General features: G+C 41.7%; 1 protein-coding gene across 7 annotated transcripts in view; it reads right to left on the bottom strand.

Annotated features, from left to right (window-relative positions):
• Positions 1–13,966, bottom strand: part of LTBP1 (latent transforming growth factor beta binding protein 1) — a 387,020-nt gene that overhangs the window by 227,840 nt on the left and 145,214 nt on the right. The window lies entirely within an intron of this gene.

The raw sequence follows: 13,966 nt of genomic DNA, 5'->3' as shown, positions 1-13,966 counted from the left end.
TTTTCTACAAAACATGAGAGAATTGCAGCTGATGTTTTCGAGCTAGTTCTAACTTTCAATGTCTCTATCAGGGGTCAGCAAACTGCAGCCCAGGGATCAAATCTGGCCCTCTGCCTGCTTTTATAAATAAAGTTTTATTGGAACACAGCCACACTTCCTCCTTTACATATTCACTATGGCTGCTTTTGTGCTGCAATAGCGGAGCTGCACAGAGGATGTCTGAGCTCACCCAGAACTGCCATTCATGGCCAAGTCCCAATCTAGACTCTATGACAAAGTGCAATACAGAAACTCTAGTCTGACTTCTACGTCTATGATATGTCCCCAACCAGCTTGTTCCTCTTTCCAGGAGCCTAGGCAGAAAGCAAAGACAGTAGCAGCAACTGGAGAGACAGATGGTCCATCTCTGAGACTAAGGATGGCAGGAAGTAGTACCCTTCCTATTACCACTGTGTTACTTTAGAAGCCAAGGAGAGACTAGCTCTGGGTCAGCCTTTCTGTGGCCATCCCCTGACTACCAGAAGCAATTCTGCCCCTTTATACTGCCTCGGTCTGACCAAGATTATATTTTCAGGAAATCACCCAAGAGGCCTCTACAGGCCCTCAACAAAATAACTGTGGTCAGATCTGAGCTTGGAAACAAAAAACCTTAACAACAACAACAACAACATTAGAATTTCAAAGCTGGAACTGGGGTCTCAAAGGTCCTCTGACACAACATTATTTAAACATCTCTAGTGACAGGTTGTTCATTATCCACTAAGATAGCACATTCTAGTTATAAGCCATTCCTAGCAAGTGCTCTTCCTCCTTGAGCTCAAGTGTGGCAGTTGCACCCATTAATCCTGACTCTGCTCCCCATGGTTTCACAATCTAACAATGCCTCTTCCACATGATTGCCCTTCAACTCCTCAAAGAGAACTACCAAGTAAGCAAAGAAAACTCAAGTTAGCAGGAACTTGAAGAGATCAGCTTGGGTTGGCCCTCTCACTTAACAGAAGAAAACAGTTCTTCCAGAAGAGAAATAGCCTCTGTTCTTTTCAAATGTTTTTCCAAGACGATTTCCCATTCTTATTCAGTGGTTCTAACACAAGAGATCAGGACACATAGCGTGAAGTGGGGAGATATCCTAGGGGTCAACCGGATCTTCCAGCACCTTGCAAAATGGCATCTAGAAACTTTTTCTACAATGGGCCAAATAATAAATATTTTAAGGCTATAGACCTGATGGACTCTGTTGGCAACTACTTAACTCTCTTGTGGTAGCAGGAAAGCAGACTGTCAAAAACAGTATGTAAATGAATGGTTGTGGCTGTGTTCCAATAAAACTTTATTTATTTATTTATTTTTAAGATTTTATTTACTTATTCGAGAGAGAGAATGAGAGATAGAGAGCACGAGAGGGAAGAGGGTCAGAGGGAGAAGCAGACTCCCTGCTGAGCAGAGCGCCTGATGCAGGACTCGATCCCGGGACTCCAGGATCATGACCTGAGCCGAAGGCAGTCACTTAACCAACTGAGCCACCCAGGTGCCCTAAAACTTTATTTAAAGAAACAGTTTGCCAACCACTGCTTTGAATGCTTATACATCTAAAATTTTTGAGTGTACCCAGAAATTTAAAAAACTACAATAGGATGTTAATTCCACAATCAGGCAAAATTCATATAGTTCAACTTCTTTTTCTTTTACAGTAGCACACACGCTCACACACAAACCAGCTCACACTCAAAATTGTCAGACTATGCTTACAAATATCTTGAGAATACTTTGTGTATCTAAGTGTGTGGAGCCTATTTAAAAAAAGAGAGATACAACATCATCCCACTTCAAAAGAACATAAACTTCTATTTTTTCTGGCTCTTGGTAAAATAATGAAATTAGAAATGGTGTGCCAACTATTTTGTCTTCTCTGGCATTAACTCATGGCACCAGCAGCTGCCATGCAGATGCTCAGACTGTCACCTAAATTATGCTCACTTAGGCGAAGAGAGACATCCAAAGAAAGCAAGCACTTAATCATTATTCGCATTTCACCTCTCAGCTACAGTAGTCACTTTATAGGCATTCGAGATTCTCCGGGTCTATTGTTTTTAAAAACTTATTCTATTTCTTAGCCAAAAAAATTTTTTTTGGCCTGGAATCATTTGTATTTTCAAAAGGCGGAGACAGTTTCATATGACTTAATTCCGATTTTTATGATGTTCACATCTTCTTGGAAGAAGACACACTTATTTCATATTTCCCTTTGTGTTTTACTAACATTCTGCTATAAAGTAGTCTAATTCTAAAGCAGACACATAATCTCAGCGGGTCCTCTTGTCTTCACAAAGCATTGACTTCTTCATTACAATTAGCTTTTTTTTTCCACATCCATCTCCCAATCAGTATTGAAAAACTCCCAACTTCTTTTGACACTAGGTGGTCATTTGTAGCTCTCACAGGATCTCCGTAAATATTAAATGGGTTAGAAAATACACTCTCCCATCCCCTTGTAAAAATCATTTCTATGTATCTACTAGGGTATCATGTAGAGTTTAACCTTCAAGGTACCCAAGAGTAATATAAAGTGCTCCGAGTTTCAAATTCCTCACATGTGACGAGCTCAAGACACCACTCATCTGTTAAGAGTTTGGTGGGAATTCACCAACAGTGGCAGTGAACTTTCCTCCAGAGACTCCTTGGTCTGTAAGAGGCATCTTCCTCAAATGCTTTGAGTGAACTAATACTCAAGAACCCCACATGCCTGCATACAGGAGGTACCTAATAAAGGTAGAATACATGAAGTGACCCCAAGGAAGACAGTCGAACCCCATGGAGATCATGAAGTCACAGGATGCTGGAGACCATTCTGCTCTAAGGCCTTCCTTCACTGGTGAGGAGACTGAAGCCCATGGCGAAATCAGCGGTCAAAGACCACCCCTGGAGTGCTAATAGCTGATTAAGAATTACAAATCTGGAGGGGAGCGCCTGGGTGGCTCAGTCGGTTAAGCCTCTACCATTGGCTCAGGTCATGATCTCAGGGTCCTGGGATTGAGCCCCGTGTCGGGCTCCCTGCTCCGCGGGGAGTCTGCTCCTCCCTCTCCCTCTGCCCCCATCTTGTGCTCTCTCTCACTCACTTTCTCTCTCAAAGAAATAAATAAAATCTTAAAAAAAGAAAAAAAAAAGAAGTACAAATCTGGAAAGCAAAAGTCAGGTCAGTCAGGAGTTAACAGGAAAACTGCTGGCAGAGCCTTCATGCTTGGTCCCTCTGACGAAAAAAATGTAATTTTTAGATCCCCGTGGGTAAATCAGCCCCAGAAATCTGAAGCAAGTGCTTTCAAACCTTGCATTTTCGAGGCCTTGGCTAGTGTGCTCACTTCGGCAGCACATATACTAGAGGCCTTGGCTAGAAACATAGATTGCCTGGAGCCATGTAGCACCTCCAGCAGGCCTCCCAGTCAGTCCGTCAGTCAAGACACTCAAGAGTCAACATCCTGTCTGCAGGGTCTACCAGACCCTGTGCGAATTTCAACCTCCAAGAAGAGGCACTGGCACATGCTTTAAAACAAACCACAGACATTCAGAGCGTATGGTGAATGGGATGGAAGTGAAGCCGATATCCTCCCAATAGGAAAAGTTTTCACTTCAGCTTCCCGATCATTAACAACGGAGAAAAACCCAAAAATGTGAAAATGGTTCTTGACAAATAGACTTCAGTCTAGAGAAGAGCCCAGCTACCATCTTTCAGTCATTAGCCCAGGATGGGACCAAAAGTGAAGGCAGCCAAAGAAATAAATAGCACAAGTTCAAGACCCACATCAGATGTCATGCACAAATACAGTCTCCTCCACATTTATCCAGAAGGCTGTGATAGCACATCGGCATTCAACCAACTTAAACAAGAGCGACCAACTAGCACAGACAATATCCTCGGTGAAGGAGAAGCACCTCCTCTGTGGTTAAAAGCCATCACCCTACCCATTAACTGAGGCTGCTTAAAAGAGACTTCGAAGCTCATTCAATACACAGGTCACATGTGAGGAACGGGGCAAATAGCTCATTCTCCTGCTGCAGTCCACTGCTTGCCCAAAGGCCAAGAATTCTTTGAAGGACAAATCAGAAAAGTATTAAATAATGCTTCGAATAACAGGAGTTCATTGTTCTGCTCTCCAGGCTTGCTTAACTCCTCGTGGACTATTAAAATAATTCCCACAGAATACCGTGTTCCTCGAGAAACGTGCCGTGCAAACAAACTAGTATGAGATCTATTACTTCACCGCGTGGCTCCAGTCCTGGAACAGATTTCTAGTTGTCATGTGAGCACCTCCTCAGATAAGACTCTAGGAGTTACATTCCAGGACCATCTCTTGAGGTTCTTTTCCCAGATAGATGTAACAAAATGAAGAAGTAGAGGAAGAACTACATGCTACACAGTTGATACACATTAAAGGAAAGACCATGTGAGTTTCCTCTCCCATTCAATTCTCCAATAATATCCACTCAAGGCAACTATGTCACTTATCTCTCTCACAGGTATATACAAGATTTCCTTTCCTTTTTATACATTTAAGGAGATAAACTCTTCTTTGCCTTTCTATGGGTCCATTAAATCATTTAATGTAAGAGTCAGTTTCTGGACACATTCTGAGTTCCTTACAGAATTGCCTACCACTCATCAAAAACCAGGTATCAACTATACACTATGTGTGAATACAATCCCCAAAATATCCACTTGGGCAGACATGTAGCAGCAACCTAGTCACGCACTCTCTTGTATGACCTCACTCCCTGATTCACTAAGAAAATAAAAGCTCTAAAGACCCAGGCCTGCCAACTTACCTGGATCCACAGCTGTCCTGCCTCCCTCTGACCAAGGATGGGGTTCTAGCTAAAGCCAAGCCCCGCACCCCCCCATTTCCCCTGGCTAAAGTAATGGATCCCTTCCTCTCTTACAGACTCAAAGACTTGCTCTCTTCTCATCTGTGTTCGCATGCAAACATGTTGCACTCTTGCCCAAATATCAAGAATACCATTCCTTATTGTCTCGATTCCTCTCTACTGCAGGTAATGCTCTATTTCTCTGCAGAGAACTCCTCAAAAGAGCTGCTCTACTAGCTGTCTCCACTACCTCCCCAACCATTCTTTCTAGAAACTGCTGCAGTTAAGCTGCTGCTGTCCATACTTCACCAAAACTGCCCTTATGAAGGTCACCAGAGTCTACACATTTGACAAAATTCAATGGCAAATTCTCTGGGTCTTTCTTCCTCAAACATTCAGCCTCTCTGACACACAAGGACACTGCTTCATGATACACTTTCTCCACTGGGCTCCTAGGTCACTCTACTCTTTCATGGTTCTCTCCTACCTTGCGGGCCTCTGCTCTTCATGACCCTATCCAGGGGAGGGCCCCAGAGCCTAACAGACACCTCAAACAAAATGTATTCAGAATTAAGCTTTGATTCCTTCCTGTACCCACATACAAATTTGCTCCTCTTCAAGTGTTCCCCCATTTCAGAAAATGACAAGCCTATTCTTGACTGGGGTGGGGGGTTGTCCATCTGAGACTCAATAAAACAGCAAATCCTGTTAGCTCTCTTTCCAGAGGTAACAATTTCTCGCTACTTCCGTGACAAACACTCTGGTACAATCCATCATCATCTTCGGTCTGGTTTATTTCAACAGGCTCCTAAACCAGACTCCCTGCTTTCACCTTTGCCCTCCTGCAATTTATTCTCCTCACAGCGCTCAGGGTATCTTTTCTAATTTATGTCCGTGAGATCATAGCATTCCTTTCAGTGGCTTCCCCTCTCAATCAGAACACAAGCCAAAGGTCTCACAATGGCCAAAGGGGGCGTCCACGGCTGCAACCTCTGACCTCATCTCCCACAACCCTCCTCAACCCATTCACTCTGGCTTCCTTGCTAAACTGGGCATGCTTCTGTCCCAGGCCCTTGCACCTCCACCTAGAACACTCTTCCTCTTCTATATGCAGCTTCCTCCCCCACTTCCTTCAAGATTTCTCCAGAATGTCAGATCATCAGGAGGCCTTTCCTAACAACCTGACATAAAACTGCCAACAGCCCCACACATTACCTATCCCCCATACCTTGCCCTACATTTCCTATTTATTGTACACATACTTTATATATTTGTGTTTGATTATCATCCTGAGAACACAAACTCCATGATAGCAGGAATATATCTGGTCACTATTATATGCCCAACATGTTTTTCATAGTAAGTGCTCAAGAACAGTAACTGAATGAACAAACTAAACTGAAAGAAATTAAATAAATAATATTTAACTGTGGGTTAATTGCCAGTAGTGTTAAAATAGTATAGAATACTCCTATTAAACGTTTAGCCCTAAAACATACTTGCCATATGCTGTATTTGTCAAAGAGAAATGTTTTAGCCATAAAAGTTTCAAATCAAGCGAAAACACAGTTGTTATTCAGGAAACCCTGCAATCATTACAAAACACAGTTTTCCCAAAATCATTAAAACATTACCCAAAAATGGCCAATGACATAAAAAAGTGAAAATTTTCATTTGAACATGCCAATGAGAGAATAACTGAATAAACAGGAAATAGAAATTTCTCAAACACTTTTTCAAAAGAAAAACAATTATTTGCTCCCAAAGTTTCACAACATATTATGCAGAAATCAAACTGACACATGATAGAAACCTCCTTTAATTTTGTAAATAAGAGTTACAGTGATGTGTAAGGAGTTTTTAAACTCATTTTTATTCACTAAGTATCCATCCCCTTTGTCAGGCAAAGAACTAGGAAACTGAAAACACTACTACCGAGATTCTGTGAGCCAGAAATGAATTGCCACTGGGCCATAAAACCCACCCAATAACCCAACCATGTTGGGGGATGCCCATGAGAACAAGCCCCATGTCAGGGCTCAGCACCGAGTCTGCTTGAGAAGCTCTTCCTCTCCCTCCCTGTCAGTCCCTCCCCTGCTCACGCACCTGCGCACACACACTCTCTCACAAACAAACAAACAAACAAACAAACAAACAAATAAAATCTTATGAAATACATGTTGGTTCCCAGCTCAGAGAGACTGGCCAAGAGACTAGCCAGAGATTCACCAACAAAGACAACAGATTTTGTCCCAAATTTCTACAGATTTCAGGAGTCAGGTCTAATATCCTATTTCGTTCAGTCTTTGTTTTACCTTGACTCAAGACATAAAATCTCAGATTGTCACCTAGCCCCTGTCACATTTTCTCAGTCTTCAATCTTGCCCTGCCAACTGGACTCCATGCAACACACCCTGAGACCATGGGCTTTGTTTTCATCCTTCCTTTTTCCTCCTTGGGATTTCTACTCTTTAAATACCAACCATTAAGTTCTTTTCTCTAAAAATATTTTTTAAAAGATTCTATTTTTATCTCTGGAACAAAATCAAATATGTTTGAAGGTGTAATATATTTTACAGTCAGAAGACTAACTTTTCCCCAACAAGTTGCTCATCTAGCAGGATCTGGCCCAGTGTTTGGGGAAAGAAATACAGTCAGTACAAAAAGTGGAAAACCAGCAAAACAACCGATGGCTTTTTGACATTTTCCTATTCTGACCTTTTTTTGTAAAGTAATTCCTTTAACATCCCCTGAGGGGATTCAACCGTCTAGGCATATCTCAGCTAATGCATAAAGAACACCCAGGGAAGTTCAGGACAGGCTCTGGACTGCAGTCCAGGGAAAGAGGTGACCACACTCTAAGGCACCTCAGTCCTGGCATCCTGAACTGTACCAGGCTGTTTCATAGGGGTTCCTTTGACATGACTTTAAAAACTCTCCTGTCTAAAATATATCTGGAAATCTCTGCTCCTAATCTTGAATACCAGGGAACCTACCATTGCCCATCTATCCAGAAGGGATGGTGGCATTTGAAATGCTGTGGCCATTCCCCAGGATTCCTGGGTGGCTCAGTTGGTTCAGTGTCCGACTCTTGGTTTCAGCTCAGGTCATGATCTCATGGGTCATGAGACTGAGCCCCACATCGGGCTCCACACTCAGCAGGGAGATTGAAGATTCTCTCCCTCTGCCCCTCTCTCCACACACACTCTTACACTCTCTCTCTCAAATAAGTAAATTTTAAAGAAAAAAAGAGAGAGAGAAACACATCCCCAAGGAGACAGGATTTAACATAAAAATTTCATAACATAAAAGGAGCAAAGAAGAAGGGGGGGGACTCACTGTACCCATGTTCTCAATTCTGAATTGAGAATGTAATCTACCACCTGGATTTAGAATCCTGACAATTATGGGAACCATACTTGGGGAGGTTTGAGTGAGTTTGTCCAGGGAGTTGTTTTGTTTTGTTTTTTTGGCATCAACTTTCAAGATGCTACTCCGTCTCCCAAGGGAGAAATACCATTTAAAAGATGCATTTTTTCATGTGAAAATCTCTACCTCCCTTAAAAAATCCACACTGGACTTTGCAGCAGCACAGCTAGAGATCTCACACACAGCCATGGGAGGACAGTCTTCCTACAGCTGAGAAGAGAGGACTTCACTGATGTCCCTGAACCCAGAGAACAAGGTGTGGAGCAGTGAACACTTACATGTCTTCTAGCTCTAGTCCTCATACATTCTGGCTAGCTTGTACAGTCTCCTTACAGAAAGCATGGGTTAGATACGCTTCACATGATTCGAATTTTCTGTGCCTTAATTTTGGAACAGAATTAGGTTTTACTTATCCCCACATTTGTTGTTTTTCCAAAGAGAAGTAAATGGAGGCATTTGTTATCAGTCTATCACTCATCATTTCCATAAATAACATCTGTTTGTTTGTATGTGGGGAAGCAAGTCTGACTCAAAAGACAGATTATCTACTGGGCTGTTTGTTTACCAAAGAACAAGTTTCATGACTTATCACAGGCTTGATTAAGTGGGGGCCACTTCTCCTGCAGGTCCCAGATTGTATCTACCATATGCTTTGAGAATTAGGATTCCATATAATTTACGTACCAGTTATGACAAATATTTTTGACAAACATTTCTGACAACATCAAACTCCTTAAAAGAAAGTTGAGATCCTTTCCCATCTAGACCAAATCTAGCCTCACATCCTGCAGCATTCCACAGAGAGCCTGGGCACTAGCCGAACCAAACTGCCCCACGGTCCTCACTCACATGGCCTACTTACTTCACATGTAGTTTTCTCCCCCTGGAAAACCTTTCCTCCTTTTTCTCCACCCCTCATCCTCTTGAACCAACCCACTTAATCTCTCCCTACACAGTTTTCAGCAACCTAGGCATGCCAGATTAGACAGTGCATCTCTCCATTTTCCCCTAGCTTTTAGCACGTAAGTCTATTTACATATATTTTCCTACTTTACCAATCTTCCTTTGGCCTCAAGCAAGCCCAAAAAAACAGTCTGTATTCTTATCCTCCTGCTCTATTTGTAACAAATGTCCCACCTGGTGGTTTTCCTTCTTTGGGAGCAAGAAAAGATAACATGGTGGGAGCGGAGTGCCATGGGAAAGAATGCAGGGGTAGGAAAGGAAGAGAAGTGAATCAAAGGTAGTATGAACTCAGGCGAGGAATACACAGGCACTCCACTGTCTACTGCAAAGGGCAAAGCAGCAACTTTTACTCAAACTAATAACCGGAAGGCACAAAACTTGAAAGGAGCTGAAAGCGATCAGGGTTCCATTGCCTTCGTACGGGGGCATGGAAACTTCCCTCCTACACTACAGGCAGACACAAAGAAGAAAATGATCTATCACACTTTACAAGATTTAAATTCCGCCTGAAAGAAGAAAAAACTCAAAACATAGGGCAGAGACTCTGGAGACCCAAAACTTCCGGTGTCCTGTTGGGAATGAGCTGGCCTGACCAGAAGCAGATACTTCCTGTGCCTCTCAGGAATTCCAATTCAGTCACAGAGGCAATAAAAATCCAGAGCAAAAAAATACTATAATATGAATGCATTTTATTTTAAGAAGCCTTAAGAAAGGTGAAGGTATGAACATTTTTGTAACCGCCAAAACAACTCAAGTTTGGTGGACTCAGTTGAAAGAAAAAATTCTGTTGGAGCAATTGGTTATATAGAATAAAACTGGCATTTTTAACTCTCTGAATTGAGAATTATAGCATCAGAGGTATCTAAGCTTGCAGAATACAGATTCTGTCATTCACTTTTTGTTCCCTTCCCCCACAGCACAAACTTCTCTCTGGCTGTTTTTAAATGACTCCATCAAATGGCCCCAACTACTCTCTCCAAGGGATTACTGCCAAATTCAAGAGAACTCAGCATTAGAAAAGATTTCAGCCTAAATATCCTTTTTCTCAAAGTCATATTCTATCTAGCTTTTATCATGTGATAAATAAAATTGAAAAATGATTAGTCGCCAATAAAAAAAATGAATTACTGATGTGTAATCACACACTGTAAATTTTCCAGCTTTCAGTTAATTCTTTTTGGGTTACTCATTCTCAACTTCCTCTCTCATCAAGATAGTGCCTCTCCTGTTGAACACTGTGATGGTTTTAAAATCCATCCACAAATTCTTTTGAAATCTAATTCTAAATCTAAATACGAGCTGGTCTTAGCAACTCATGTCTTAAGAACAGAATAAACAGAAGTGATGGTTTCAGCTTCAGAGACTAGATCACAAAAGGCAGTTTCTGTCTTGGGCTCTCTCTCTCCAGTCACTCATTCTGGAGGGGGGAAGCCAGCTCCATGTCATGAGAATACTTAAGGGGCCCATAGAGTGGCCCACATGGCAGAGAACCAAAGTCTCCTGCCAAATGCCATGTGAGTGAGCCACCCTGAGAGTGAATCTTCCAGCCCCAGGCAAGCCTTCAGATGTCTGCAGCCCCTGCTGATACCCTGACAGCAACTTCATGACAGAATCGGAGCCAAAACCAATCAGCTAAGGTATTTCTGAATTTCTGAGGCACAGAAAGTCTAAGATAATGTTTGTTGCTTTAAACCACTAAGGTTTGGGTTAATTTGTTACACGTTAAAGTATAAACACACAGACGCACACTTCACTGCTCTTCTTCTTCCCTAGATTCTGAGGACACAGAAGCTGAATTTATGGACCTTTCTATATGTACACAGCACTGTCTGCATAACTGATGGGCTCATGAAACATGTACTGAGTCCCTAACTAAGCTATGGAGCTCACATGCACACCACAGTCATTTAAATAATACTCACCCCTTTGCAGACTAGGAAACTACAGAGATGTTCATCAGAAACCTGACCAAGGTCATTTTGTTAGGAAACGGTAGAGCTGGGATTTCAGCACAAGCCTTCACTCTTTCCTCACTACCCAATGCCTCTCCTACACTTCCAATGAGCATTTACTATAAAAACTACAGGATAACCAGCACCTGGGAAGGCTGGAGCAAGGGAGGGAAACAAACAGATTGAGCACATAATATGTGTTTGGCAGTATGTTACGTTTCATATCCCTTACCTCATTTCATTCTTACGACAGACCTATGGGAATAAGTGCTAAGATGTGTATTTGACAGAGAAACCAATATTCAGAGTTTCGATGGAATAGAAGACAGTGAAGCGAGTCACAGGCTCCACCCTGCAGGATCTTGCAAACTAGAGTGGGGACAAAGAGACACACGGAATAATGCTACCTGACCCATCTGCCTAGTGAGACCGTGGCAGGGGCCACATGAAATAATCTGTATGGATGTGATTCATAACCTGTTAAACACTATGCAAACCCAAGAGGCTATCATTACACGTGGTCAGCTCTTGGTGGAGCAACTGTGAGGGAAAGCTCAAACTAGTGGTGACATTTACCCCATGATATATCATACAGCAAAACCCACAAGAGCTGCTAAATATGGAAAATTTCATCTCAAGATGTTTGTTTTATCATAATTATTATTTAAGACTCTAGAATAAAGTTCCACTGTGGACTTTGATTGCTACATAATTTCCAGATAAGATCTGATTGCTTGACTTGGTTTGAAAGGTATCAAAATGGATTTCAATGAATAACAGACACCCATTGATTAGAATAGCTTATTTTGCCTAATTTGAATAATTAAGTTAAACAATTCTTACCAGAAACTCTAAGTTTAGGTCATTTTTAAGTGATACTGTCATTAAAGCCCTACATATAATAATAAAGCTGACAGACTTTTTTTTTAATGTCGTCAAATTTGGCTTTGCATTCACTTAAAAATAACACATAAAGAGCTAGAGTTGTACTCTTTTTTTTCCATCGTTACTACTGAAGTATTCTTGAAACAGTGTTACATTCACTTCAGGTGTAGGACAGAGATCCAACCACTAGAGACATTATGCTGTGCTCATCACAAGTGTAGCTACCATCTGGCACCGTTATCAGGTAAAGCGAAACTCTTCCCAATGAGTAAGATTGCTTTTGGCAATTTTTAACTCATCATAGTTTTGTCTCCTAATAAACTTACATGAATATACATGTAGGGTAAATTTTAAACAGTCAATGTACTAATATTATAATGTAACACATTGACTTAATGCACGTCAGGCTCTTAGTACAGTGGCTGACATATACTAAGCCAAATAGATGAGGAAAAAGAGGAAGATGGAATCTGCATAGTGCCACTGGTGGGAACAAATGAGCTTATGTCCAAATTTCCTAATTACCTGATGTTCAGAGACAAGAATATAATTTCCAATACCTTCAGCAGGTTTTTAAATATATATATTATATGTTCTTGAGGTATATTAAGGTGTGTTTTGGAAACTGGGATCTCTGACAAGAAACATTATGAATCACTTTCTCCACTAAGAGTCTTTTTAAAACTTAAAAAAAAAAAGAGGTATCTAATTTTGCTCTATTTCCATGTTCAAGACATGGCAGAACATGCCTGACAGGTATTTGCACACACACCCCACTGTGGATGCCTGAAAACCCATACCAGAAAAAGATGACTAGGAGGCATGACGGGATTTCGGGGTCTTATTGGAAAGGTTCCTGTCTATACTCACTAATGAACTGAAGTTGGACATTCTCCATTCCATGTGAGCAAGAATTCGAGAGCTGAAAACATTTCTATTAAAAATCCAAATGGGTACTGAGATATAAATTTGGTAAAACCACAGGCCCTATGAAACCCCAGGCCAGGCAGAACAATTCTGAGTGCTCAGTGGTCTTGGAGAACATATGTAGCTGACCCCACTCACCTGTCTGTGCATCTCCCAATACCCCAAGCTTTCGCAGGAATAAGAGAATATAGACGGACTAAGGGAGTGAAGAAGAGTAAAGCAGCTGGGTTATCCTTCTCTGAAAGACAGTCTTTGGTGCTCTGAGACATCAAGACATGCAGCTATCAAAGGGAAGGGTTCAAACAGAATGTGTGCTAGCTGGGGTCTCTACCTACAATACAATGGGGGGGCGTGTGTTGCACACACTCTCAAGTGATGGGATTGTGCAATAGAGCTGTGCTCAGCAACATGGGAGATGCAAGTCTCAAGACAACCCAGAACAGCCTGCCACATAGGCCAGACCTAATGGAGACTAGAATATACTTCAGTAAGTGGGAATACATTAAGAATTCATAGTACTTTCAGCAACCCATTATATGTTGCCCTATATCCAGAAAATGCTTTTCAGAAAATGCCGTTAGACTTCATTCTCGGACCCAACATTAACATGACACAAAGCTTCTCCTGGCTGTTTATGCTTCTACTTTGTATTCTACTTCTGTTCCAGTCGCTTACTGTTCACCTCTAACTTACAAATTCCTTGAAAAATTCTGGTCAATCTTACTTCATCAGTGTCATCCCTCTTAGGGAATGCTCTTCTGTCGGGCCACCTTACAGCAGCTGGCTAACTCAGGTTGGTTTTCTTGGGTCAAGTGCCTACCCATCTTCTAGTCCACTGTGGCAAGAGGGTGAGGTCACCCAGAGCAGCATTTTTACCTGTATGTATCCTAGCTGATTAAAACAGTATCATCTGCTCTGAGACCAACAACTGTCCAGATTGTCTTAAAAAGTCC

This window comes from Callorhinus ursinus, unplaced genomic scaffold (assembly GCF_003265705.2).
Source record: "Callorhinus ursinus isolate GAN/ISIS: 27379988/994484 unplaced genomic scaffold, GSC_fseal_2.0 scaffold10, whole genome shotgun sequence".
In the NCBI taxonomy this organism is placed as follows: domain Eukaryota; kingdom Metazoa; phylum Chordata; class Mammalia; order Carnivora; family Otariidae; genus Callorhinus; species Callorhinus ursinus.
This window is presented reverse-complemented; position numbering and strand designations above follow the sequence as displayed.